We start from the raw sequence: 13,335 nt of genomic DNA, 5'->3' as shown, positions 1-13,335 counted from the left end.
GAGGAGAAGGTGAGTTAATTATTTTTTATTTTTTAACCCTCAATTGACCACCTACTAAGCCTTCTGTATTAAAGAATGCTATTATTTTCCCTTATAATCATGTTATAAGGGAAAATAATACAGTGAATAGACTGTCATCTTAGCAACCATGCGTGAAAATCGCACCGCATCCGCACTTGATTGCGGATGCTTGCGATTTTCCCTCAGCCCCATTCACTTCTATGGGGCCTGCTTTGCGTGATAAATGCACAATATAGAGCATGCTGCGATTTTCACGCAACGCATAAGTGATGCGTGAAAATCACAGCTCATGTGCACAGCCCCATAGAAATGAATGGGTCCAGATTCAGTGCGGGTGCAATGCGTTCACCTCACGCATTGCACCCGCGCGGAAATCTCACCCGTGTGAACTCAGCCTTAATCGCATTGCGATTACAACTTAGATCTGAGTTCCTAATGGTTGTATTGCTAGAATTGACGAATATAACGAATATAGCACTATATTCTCAATCTTCGTTATATTCTAGCAATACAACCATTAGGAACCCAGCTCTAAGTTGAATTCGCAATGCAATTAATATAACCTGTATTAATCGCGTTGCGATTACAAATTAGTCAAATTTGTGACACTGCAGCTTCAGAATGAATCTAAGGCTACTTTCACACTTGCGTTCAGAGCGGATCCGTCTGGTGTCTGCACAGACGGATCCGCTCCTATAATGCAAACGTTGGGATCCATTCAGAACGGATCCGTCTGCATTATAGTTCAGAAAAAATTCTAAGTGTGAAAGTTAGTAAGACGGATCCGTTCAGACTTTACATTGAAAGTAAATGGGGACGGATCCGTTTGAAATTGCACCATATTGTGTCAACTTCAAACGGATCCGTCCCCATTGACTTACATTGTAAGTCTGGACGGATCCGTTTGGCTCCGCACGGCCAGGCGGACACCCGAACGCTGCAAGCTGCGTTCGGATGTCCGCCTGCTGAGCGGAACGGAGGCCAAGCGGAGCCATCCTGATGCATTCTGAGCGGATCCGCATCCACTCAGAATGCATTGGGGCTCTACGGATCCGTTCGGGGCCGCTTGTGAGAGCCTTCAAACGGAGCTCACAAGCGGAACCCCGAACGCTAGTGTGAAAGTAGCCTAAGATGGATGCTGTCCTTGTTTTTTGATAGGAGGTGGGAGGGTCTGGGAGGTTGGGTATGCTGATTGGCTGGAATGTGTCTGCTGACTGTGAGGTACAGGGTAAAAGTTTGCTCAATGATGATGTTATGGGGGGCGGACCGAACATCGCATATGTTCACCCGCCGCGGCGAACGCGAACAAGCTATGTTCGCCGGCGAATAGTTCGGGACATCTCTAATTTGCAGGTAATCTGTGAATTTATACTTAGAATTACTGTGCCTCAGTATTAAAGTATGGTGTACAATATCGCAGTCTGCACCTGTGTTCTTACACATACACACAGTGTCCAGACTGAAATTCAGCATAAACCATTCCTGTCTTCCAAATAAGACGACTGTTTTTTGTAGTCTAACTGGTTTATTGGTCAACAGGTCGTATATACACTCACCTAAAGAATTATTACGAACACCTGTTCTATTTCTCATTAATGCAATTATCTAGTCAACCAATCACATGGCAGTTGCTTCAATGCATTTAGGGGGGTGCTCCTGGTCAAGACAATCTCCTGAACTCCAAACTGAATGTCAGAATGGGAAAGAAAGGTGATTTAAGCAATTTTGAGCGTGGCATGGTTGTTGGTGCCAGACGGACCGGTCTGAGTATTTCACAATCTGCTCAGTTACTGGGATTTTCACGCACAACCATTTCTAGGGTTTACAAAGAATGGTGTGAAAAGGGAAAAACATCCAGTATGCGGCAGTCCTGTGGGCAAAAATGCCTTGTGGATGCTAGAGGTCAGAGGAGAATGAGCCGACTGATTCAAGCTGATAGAAGAGCAACATTGACTGAAATAACCACTCGTTACAACCGAGGTATGCAGCAAAGGATTTGTGAAGCCACAACACGCACAACCTTGAGGCGGATGGGCTACAACAGCAGAAGACCCCACAGGGTACCACTCATCTCCACTACAAATAGGAAAAAGAGGCTACAATTTGCACGAGCTCACCAAAATTGGACTGTTGAAGACTGGAAAAATGTTGCCTGGTCTGATGAGTCTCGATTTCTGTTGAGACATTCAAACAGAATGAGAACATGTATCCATCCTCTGATGGCTACTTCCAGCAGGATAATGCACCATGTCACAAAGCTCGAATCATTTCAAATTGGTTTCTTGAACATGACAATGAGTTCACTGTACTAAAATGGCCCCCACAGTCACCAGATCTCAACCCAATAGAGCATCTTTGGGATGTGGTGGAACGGGAGCTTCGTGCCCTGGATGTGCATCCCTCAAATCTCCATCAACTGCAAGATGCTATCCTATCAATATGGGCCAACATTTCTAAAGAATGCTATCAGCACCTTGTTGAATCAATGCCACGTAGAATAAAGGCAGTTCTGAAGGCAAAAGGGGTCCAACACTGTATTAGTATGGTGTTCCTAATAATTCTTTAGGTGAGTGTATGTGATTGTATACGATTGTTTGATAAAACCTAGAGTTAAGCGGACACCTGGATGTTCGGGTTCGACGGGTTCGGCCGAACTTCACAAAAAAGTTCGAGTTCGGGATCCGAACTTAACCACCTCCGGACCGCCTAACGCAGGATCGCGTTCCGGAGGTGGCAGCCCTGCGCAGAGGCACGCATATATGCGTCATCTCGCGATGGGCGAGATTTCCTGTGAACGCGCGCACACAGGCGCGCGCTCACAGGAACGGAAGGTAAGAGAGTTGATCTCCAGCCTGCCAGCGGCGATCGTTCGCTGGCAGGCTGGAGATGTGTTTTTTTTAACCCCTAACAGGTATATTAGACGCTGTTTTGATAACAGCGTCTAATATACCTGCTACCTGGTCCTCTGGTGGTCCCATTTGTTTGGATCGACCACCAGAGGACACAGGTAGCTCAGTAAAGTCCCACCAAGCACCACTACACTACACTACACCCCCCCCGTCACTTATTAACCCCTTATTAGCCCCTGATCACCCCTGATCACCCCATATAGACTCCCTGATCACCCCCCTGTCATTGATCACCCCCCTGTCATTGATTACCCCCCTGTAAAGCTCCATTCAGATGTCCGCATGATTTTTACGGATCCACTGATAGATGGATCGGATCCGCAAAACGCATCCGGACGTCTGAATGAAGCCTTACAGGGGCGTGATCAATGACTGTGGTTATCACCCCATATAGACTCCCTGATCACCCCCCCTGTCATTGATTACACCCCTGTCATTGATCAACCCCCTGTAAAGCTCCATTCAGACGTCCGCATGATTTTTACGGATCCACTGATAGATAGATCGGATCCGCAAAACGCATCCGGACGTCTGAATGAAGCCTTACAGGGGCGTGATCAATGACTGTGGTGATCACCCCATATAGACTCCCTGATCACCCCCCTGTAAAGCTCCATTCAGATGTCCGCATGATTTTTACGGATGCACTGATAGATGGATCCGATCCTCAAAACGCATCCGGACGTCTGAATGAAGCCTTACAGGGGCATGATCAATGACTGTGGTGATCACCCCATATAGACTCCCTGATCACCCCCCTGTAAAGCTCCATTCAGATGTCCGCATGATTTTTACGGATGCACTGATAGATGGATCCGATCCGCAAAACGCATCCGGACGTCTGAATGAAGCCTTACAGGGGCATGATCAATGACTGTGGTGATCACCCCATATAGACTCCCTGATCACCCCCCTGTCATTGATCACCCCCCTGTAAAGCTCCATTCAGATGTCCGCATGATTTTTACGGATGCACTGATAGATGGATCCGATCCGCAAAACGCATCCGGACGTCTGAATGAAGCCTTACAGGGGCATGATCAATGACTGTGGTGATCACCCCATATAGACTCCCTGATCACCCCCCTGTCATTGATTACCCCCCTGTAAAGCTCCATTCAGATGTCCGCATGATTTTTACGGATGCACTGATAGATGGATCGGATCCGCAAAACGCATCCGGACGTCTGAATGAAGCCTTACAGGGGCGTGATCAATGACTGTGGTGATCACCCCATATAGACTCCCTGATCAACCCCCCTGTCATTGATCAACCCCCCTGTCATTGATCAACCCCCCTGTCATTGATCAACCCCCCTGTCATTGATCACCCCTCTGTAAGGCTCCATTCAGATATTTTTTTGGCCCAAGTTAGCAGAATTTTTTTTTTTTTTTTCTTACAAAGTCTCATATTCCACTAACTTGTGTCAAAAAATAAAATCTCACATGAACTCACCATACCCCTCACGGAATCCAAATGCGTAAAATTTTTTAGACATTTATATTCCAGACTTCTTCTCACGCTTTAGGGCCCCTAGAATGCCAGGGCAGTATAAATACCCCACATGTGACCCCATTTCGGAAAGAAGACACCCCCAGGTATTCCGTGAGGGGCATATTGAGTCCATGAAAGATTGAATTTTTTGTCCCAAGTTAGCGGAACGGGAGACTTTGTGAGAAAAAAATTAAAAATATCAATTTCCGCTAACTTGTGCCAAAAAAAAAAAATTTCTATGAACTCGCCATGCCCCTCATTGAATACCTTGGGGTGTCTTCTTTCCAAAATGGGGTCACATGTGGGGTATTTATACTGCTCTGGCATTCTAGGGGCCCCAAAGCGTGAGAAGAAGTCTGGTATCCAAATGTCTAAAAATGCCCTCCTAAAAGGAATTTGGGCACCTTTGCGCATCTAGGCTGCAAAAAAGTGTCACACATCTGGTATCGCCGTACTCAGGAGAAGTTGGGGAATGTGTTTTGGGGTGTCATTTTACATATACCCATGCTGGGTGAGAGAAATATCTTGGTCAAATGCCAACTTAGTATAAAAAAATGGGAAAAGTTGTCTTTTGCCAAGATATTTCTCTCACCCAGCATGGGTATATGTAAAATGACACCCCAAAACACATTCCCCAACTTCTCCTGAATACGGCGATACCACATGTGTGACACTTTTTTGCAGCCTAGGTGGGCAAAGGGGCCCATATTCCAAAGAGCACCTTTAGGATTTCACAGGTCATTTACCTACTTACCACACATTAGGGCCCCTGGAAAATGCCAGGGCAGTATAACTACCCCACAAGTGACCCCATTTTGGAAAGAAGACACCCCAAGGTATTCCGTGAGGGGCATGGCGAGTTCCTAGAATTTTTTATTTTTTGTCACAAGTTAGTGGAAAATGATGATTTTTTTTTTTATTTTTTTTTTCATACAAAGTCTCATATTCCACTAACTTGTGACAAAAAATAAAAAGTTCCATGAACTCACTATGCCCATCAGCGAATACCTTGGGGTCTCTTCTTTCCAAAATGGGGTCACTTGTGGGGTAGTTATACTGCCCTGGCATTCTAGGGGCCCAAATGTGTGGTAAGGAGTTTGAAATCAAATTCTGTAAAAAATGACCTGTGAAATCCGATAGGTGCTCTTTTGAATATGGGCCCCTTTGCCCACCTAGGCTGCAAAAAAGTGTCACACATCTGGTATCTCCGTAATCGGGAGAAGTTGGGGAATGTGTTTTGGGGTGTCATTTTACATATACCCATGCTGGGTGAGAGAAATATCTTGGCAAAAGACAACTTTTCCCATTTTTTTATACAAAGTTGGCATTTGACCAAGATATTTATCTCACCCAGCATGGGTATATGTAAAAAGACACCCCAAAACACATTCCTCAACTTCTCCTGAATACAGAGATACCAGATGTGTGACACTTTTTTGCAGCCTAGGTGGGCAAAGGGGCCCACATTCCAAAGAGCACCTTTCGGATTTCACAGGTCATTTACCTACTTACCACACATTTGGGCCCCTAGAATGCCAGGGCAGTATAACTACCCCACAAGTGACCCCATTTTGGAAAGAAGAGACCCCAAGGTATTCGCTGATGGGCATAGTGAGTTCATGGAAGTTTTTATTTTTTGTCACAAGTTTGTGGAATATGAGACTTTGTATGAAAAAATAAATAAATAAAAAAATCATCATTTTCCACTAACTTGTGACAAAAAATTCTAGGAACTCGCCATGCCCCTCACGGAATACCTTGGGGTGTCTTCTTTCCAAAATGGGGTCACTTGTGGGGTAGTTATACTGCCCTGGTATTCTAGGGGCCCAAATGTGTGGTAAGGAGTTTGAAATCAAATTCTGTAAAAAATGAGGAGTGAAATCCGAAAGGTGCTCTTTGGAATATGGGCCCCTTTGCCCACCTAGGCTGCAAAAAAGTGTCACACATCTGGTATCCCCGTACTCAGGAGAAGTTGAGGAATGTGTTTTGGGGTGTCTTTTTACATATACCCATGCTGGGTGAGATAAATATCTTGGTCAAATGACAACTTTGTATAAAAAAAATGGGAAAAGTTGTCTTTTGCCAAGATATTTCTCTCACCCAGCATGGGTATATATAAAATGACACCCCAAAACACATTCCCCACCTTCTCCTGAGTACGGAGATACCAGATGTGTGACACTTTTTTGCAGCCTAGGTGGGCAAAGGGGCCCATATTCCAAAGAGCACCTTTCGGATTTCACAGGTCATTTTTTACAGAATTTGATTTCAAACTCCTTACCACACATTTGGGCCCCTAGAATGCCAGGGCAGTATAACTACCCCACAAGTGACCCCATTTTGGAAAGAAGAGACCCCAAGGTATTCGCTGATGGGCATAGTGAGTTCATAGAACTTTTTATTTTTTGTCACAAGTTAGTGGAATATGAGACTTTGTAAGAAAAAAAAAAAAAAAAAATCATAATTTTCCGCTAACTTGTGACAAAAAATAAAAAGTTCTATGAACTCACTATGCCCATCAGCGAATACCTTAGGGTGTGTACTTTCAGAAATGGGGTCATTTGTGGGGTGTTTGTACTGTCTGGGCATTGTAGAACCTCAGGAAACATGACAGGTGCTCAGAAAGTCAGAGCTGCTTCAAAAAGCGGAAATTCACATTTTTGTACCATAGTTTGTAAACGCTATAACTTTTACCCAAACCATTTTTTTTTTACCCAAACATTTTTTTTTTATCAAAGACATGTAGAACTATAAATTTAGAGCAAAATTTCTATATGGATGTCGTTTTTTTTGCAAAATTTTACTACTGAAAGTGAAAAATGTCATTTTTTTGCAAAAAAATCGTTAAATTTCGATTAATAACAAAAAAAGTAAAAATGTCAGCAGCAATGAAATACCACCAAATGAAAGCTCTATTAGTGAGAAGAAAAGGAGGTAAAATTAATTTGGGTGGTAAGTTGCATGACCGAGCAATAAACGGTGAAAGTAGTGTAGGTCAGAAGTGTAAAAAGTGGCCTGGTCTTTCAGGGTGTTTAAGCACTGGGGGCTGAAGTGGTTAAACCCGAACCCCATTAAAGTCAATGGGGACCCAAACTTTTGAGCATTAAAATGGCTCTAAAAAAGTCATGGAAAGGGCTAGAGGGCTGCAAATGGCAGCAAAATGTGGCTAAGAGCATGGCAAGTGCTCTACAAACAAATGTGAATAGGGAAATGACTTAAAATAACATAAAATGCATCAAAATAAAAAATAATAATCTTGATCTAGGAGGAGGAGGTCCATATGGAGTAGGAGGTTGAGGAGGCAGTGGATTCGGTGGTGTAAGTGGAAGCGGCGGTGGAGGAGGAGGAGGTAGCTAACACTGGTTTTTGTTTTTTAATTAATTTTATTATTATTATTTTTGCTTAAATTTGGGTAGACCCCAAAACATTGGGAAATGTAACCTGTGATAACCCCCTCCAGCCATGCTAAACAAACATTCCGACAATACACTGGCTGCAGGGCAGGCCAGCACCTTCAAGGCGTAAAGGGCAAGCTCAGGCCATGTGCCCAATTTGGAGACCCAGAAGTTGAAGGGGGCAGACCCATCAGTCAGTACGTGTAGGCGTGTGCACACATACTGCTCAACCATGTCGCACGTCCCCGTCTCTATCAATTTTTAATGTTCTTTTCTGCGCCTACCATGGTGATCACGGGTAGCGGGGAATCAGGGTTCCAGGCCGGAGAGGGTACCTGAGAATGGGTTACCACATCCAAGGGAGGTCAATGGATGAAATTAAATGTGATTGAGCGGAAATGTGGGACAAATTATTAAAGCAGAAGCTTCCAAGTAAAGGAGGGGGTGCGCGACAATTAACCACTCCCGACTCAGGGAGGTACGGTAGTGACGATAAATAATAATACAGGACTCTTATGATGCCCTGTTATTGGAATGATTAATAAAAAATTACAGGGAATGTCACTGGGGTATTTTGGATTTGGAAACATTAGACAGGAGAGGTCCTGCTGCCGCTTTGTTGACTCCCCGTGACGTCCAAGAACCAATTAGATATCTTCTCTATCAACTTTTGATGTTCTTTTAAGCACCTACCATGGTGATCACGGGTAGCGGGGAATCAGGGTTCCACGCCGATAATTGGTGACTTTTACCCGACAATAGGACAGACAAATTAGAGAAATGTATTTCCTTGTCCACTAGGTAGAACAGGGGTATATCACAGCCAAAAATTGGTGAATGTCACCCAACAATGTAACAGACAACTTAGTGAAATGTATTTCCCTGTCCATTATGTAGAGCAGGGGTATATCACAGCCATAAATTGGTGAGTTTCACCCAACAATGTAACAGACAAATTAATGAAATGTATTTCCCTTTTCACTATGTAGAGCAGGGGTATATCAAAGCCAAAAATTGGTGAATATTACCCGACAATGTAACAGACAGATTAGTAAAATGTATTTCCCTGTCTACTAGATAGAGCGGGGGTATATCGCAGCCAGAAATTTGGGAATTTCACCCAACAATGTAACAGAAAAGCTAGGGAAATGTATTTCCCTGTCTACTAGGTAGAGCAGGGGTATATCACAGCCAAAAATTGGTGAATTTCCCCCAACAATGTAACAGAAAAATTTATTAAATGTATTTCCCTGTCAAATAGGTAGAGCAGGGGTATATCATAGCCAAAAATTTGTGAATTTCAACCGACAAATGAAAAGAAAAATTAGTGAAATGTATTTCCCTGTCTACTAGGTAAAGCAGGGGTATATCACAGCCAAAAATTGGTGAATTTTAGCCTACAATATAACAGACAAATTAGTGAAATGTATTTCCCTTGTCCACTAGGTAGAGCAGCGGTATATCATATCCAAAAATTGGTGAAAAGCACCCAACAATGTAACAGACAAATTATTGAAATGTATTTCCCTTTTCACTATGTAGAGCAGGGGTATATTGCAGCCCAAAAATTTGGATTTTCACACGACAATGTAGTAGACAAATTGGTTAAATGTATTTCCATGTCTACTAGGTACAGCAGGGGTATATCATAGCCAAGAATTGGTGAATTTTAGCATACAATATAACAGACAAATTAGTGAAATGTATTTCCCTTGTCCACTAGGTAGAGCAGGGGTATATCATATCCAAAAATTGGTGAAAAAGCACCCAACAATGTAACAGATAAATTATTGAAATGTATTTCCCTTTTCACTATGTAGAGCAGGGGTATATCGCAGCAAAAAATGTGGGAATTTCACCCGACAATGTAACAGACAAATTAGTGAAATGTATTTCCCTTGTCCACTAGGTAGAGCAGGAGTATATCATATCCAAAAATTGGTGAATGTCACCCGACAATTTAACAGACAAATTAGTTAAATGTATTTCCCTGTCTACTATATAGAGCGGGGGTATATCACAGCAAAAAATTGGTGAATTTCATTCAACAATGTAACAGACAAATTGCGACATGTACAGTACAGACCAAAAGTTTGGACACACCTTCTCATTCAAAGAGTTTTCTTTATTTTCATGACTATGAAAGCATCAAAACTATGAATTAACACATGTGGAATTATATACATAACAAACAAATGTGAAACAACTGAAAATATGTCATATTCTAGGTTCTTCAAACTAGCCACCTTTTGCTTTGATTACTGCTTTGCACACTCTTGGCATTCTCTTGATGAGCTTCAAGAGGTAGTCCCCTGAAATGGTCTTCCAACAGTCTTGAAGGAGTTCCCAGAGATGCTTAGCACTTGTTGGCCCTTTTGCCTTCACTCTGCGGTCCAGCTCACCCCAAACCATCTCGATTGGGTTCAGGTCTGGTGACTGTGGAGGCCAGGTCATCTGGTGCAGCACCTCATCACTCTCCTTCATGGTCAAATAGCCCTTACTTTCAAAGTTTTCCCAATTTTTCGGCTGACTGACTGACCTTCATTTCTTAAAGTAATGATGGCCACTCGTTTTTCTTTACTTAGCTGCTTTTTTCTTGCCATAATACAAATTCTAACAGTCTATTCAGTAGGACTATCAGCTGTGTATCCACCTGACTTCTCCTAAACGCAACTGATGGTCCCAACCCCATTTATAAGGCAAGAAATCCCACTTATTAAACCTGACAGGGCACACCTGTGAAGTGAAAACCATTTCAGGGAACTACCTCTTGAAGCTCATCAAGAGAATGCCAAGAGTGTGCAAAGCAGTAATCAAAGCAAAAGGTGGCTACTTTGAAGAACCTAGAATATGACATATTTTCAGTTGTTTCACACTTGTTTGTTATGTATATAATTTCACATGTGTTAATTCATAGTTTTGATGCCTTCAGTGTGAATCTATAATTTTCATAGTCATGAAAATAAAGAAAACTCTTTGAATGAGAAGGTGTGTCCAAACTTTTGGTCTGTACTGTATTTCCCTGTCTACTAGGTAGAGCAGTGGTATATCACAGCCAAAAATTGAATTGATGAATGTCACCCAACAATGTAATAGACAACTTAGTGAAATGTATTTCCCTGTTCACTATGTAGAGCAGGGGTATATCACAGCCAAAAATTGGTGAATGTCACCTAACAATGTAATAGACAAATTAGTGAAATGTAATTCCCTTTCGACTATGTAGAGCTGGGGTATATCACAGCCAAAAATTGGTGAATTTCACCCAGCAATGTAACAGAAAAATGTATTAAATGTATTTCCCTGTCAAATAGGTAGAGCAGGAGTACATCATAGCCAAAAAATTATGAATGTCACCCAACAATGTAAGACAAATTAGTGAAATGTATTTCCCTTTCCAATATGTAGAGCAGGGGTATATCACAGCCAAAAATTGGTGAATTTCAACCGACAATGTAACAGACAAATTGGTTAAATGTATTTCCCTGTCTACTAGGTAGAGCAGGGGTACATCACAGCCAAAAATTGTGAATTTCACCAAACAATATAACAGACAATTTAGTGAAATGTATTTCCCTTTCCACTATGTAGAGCAGGGGTAAAAATTTGGGAATTTCAGCCAACAATGTAACAGACAAATTATTGAAATGTATTTCCCTGTCTACTAGGTAGAGCAGGGGTATATCACAGCCAAAAATTTGTGAATTTAACGCGACAGATGAATTTGTAAAAGCTATTTCCCTATACACAATATAGAGTAGGGGTATATCACAACCAAAAATTTGGGAATGTCACCGAACAATGTAACTTAAAAATTTGTGAAATGTATTTCCCTGTCTACTAGGTAGAGCATGGGAATATCACATTTAAAAATTGGTAAATTTCACCCGACAATGTAATAGACTAATTAGTGAAATGTATCTCCCTGTGTACTAAATAGAGTGGCGGTAAATCACAGCCAAATATTGGTGAATTTCACCAAACTATGAAACAGACAAATTAGTGAAATGTATTTCCCTGTCCACTAGGTAGAGCAGGGGTATATCACAGCCAAAAATTTGTGAATTTCACCCGACAATGTAACAGACAAATTAGTGAAATGTATTTCCTTGTCCACTAGATAGAGCGGGGGTATATCATAGCCAAAAATTTGTGAATGTCACCCAACAGTATAACAGACAAATTTGTGAAATGTATTTCCCATTTTACTATGTAGAGCAGCGGTATATCACAGCCAAAAATTGGTGAATTTCACCCGACAATGTAACAGACAAATTAGTGAAATGTATATACTAGAGCAGGGGTATATCACAGCCAAAAATTACTTAATTTAATTAGACAAAGAAGATTATAGCACTATATTAGCTAAATTGCTCTACATTAGTTTTTTTCGAATATTCGCTATATTGCTATATATTCTTGTTTTACAATATTACGAATATTCGAAAAAAACGAATATATTCGATATAGTGCTATATATTATTTTTTTAGAATATTCATCATTTTTCCCATTTAAAGTCATGATTCCTCCCTGCTTCTTGCTTGTGGGCCAATGAGTCATAGCACTATATCGAATATATTTGTTTTTTCGAATATTCGTAATATTCTAAAACAAGAATATATAGCAATACAGCCAATATTGGAAAAAAACGAATGTAGAGCAATTTAGCTAATATAGTGCTATAATCTTTTTTTTAAATAATTGTAATTTTCTTCCAATCTGGACTTCAGATGAGAAAAAAATTACAACTATTAGACAAAGAAGATAATAGCACTATATTAGCTAAATTGCTCTATATTAATTTTTTTTTATATTCGCTATATTGCTATATATTCTTGTTTTCGAATATTACGAATATTCGAAAAAACTAATATATTCGATATAGTGCTATATATTAGTTTTTTTGTATATTCATAATTTTTCCCATTTAAAGTCATGATTCCTCCCTGCTTCTTGCTTGTGGGCCAATGAGTCATTGGCCCACAAGCAAGAAGCAGGGAGGAATCATGTTTTTACTCTGCATTTTGAAAATTCACGCAATAAAAAAAATCTATATTTCGATATATATCACTATATTCAAAATACTATAAAATTTTTGAATTACCTATATTCGCAATAAAAATTCGAATATTCGTGATCAACACTAATCGTAACGCTAAAAAAGGCGTTATCGGCACTGGCTATGTTGGTGGAGTACTCGAAACAGCACAACAAGAACACAGGTCTCGCATGGAGGCCCAGTCATTGGTGGTGAAGTGGTGCTATTCCGCAGAGAGACTCACCCGTGCGTGCTGCAGCTGAAACCCCATTATCGCCTGCTGTTGCTCGCACAGTCTGGCCAGCATGTGGTGTTTCACCTTGTGGGCACGTCGCATATGAGGCGGTGAGCGGGAAAGCCGAAGTTACGCTGCAGCGCTGACAGGCGAGCAGCAGCAGGGTGAGAACGCCGAAAAGCGCGCACAGATGGCCTGCACTTTCTGCAGCAGCTCTGACATATCGGGGTAATTTTTAGGG

This window comes from Bufo bufo, chromosome 4 (genome assembly GCF_905171765.1).
Source record: "Bufo bufo chromosome 4, aBufBuf1.1, whole genome shotgun sequence".
Classification (NCBI taxonomy): domain Eukaryota; kingdom Metazoa; phylum Chordata; class Amphibia; order Anura; family Bufonidae; genus Bufo; species Bufo bufo.
The sequence above is the reverse complement of the archived record's forward strand: the minus strand, read 5'-3'. Positions refer to the sequence as shown.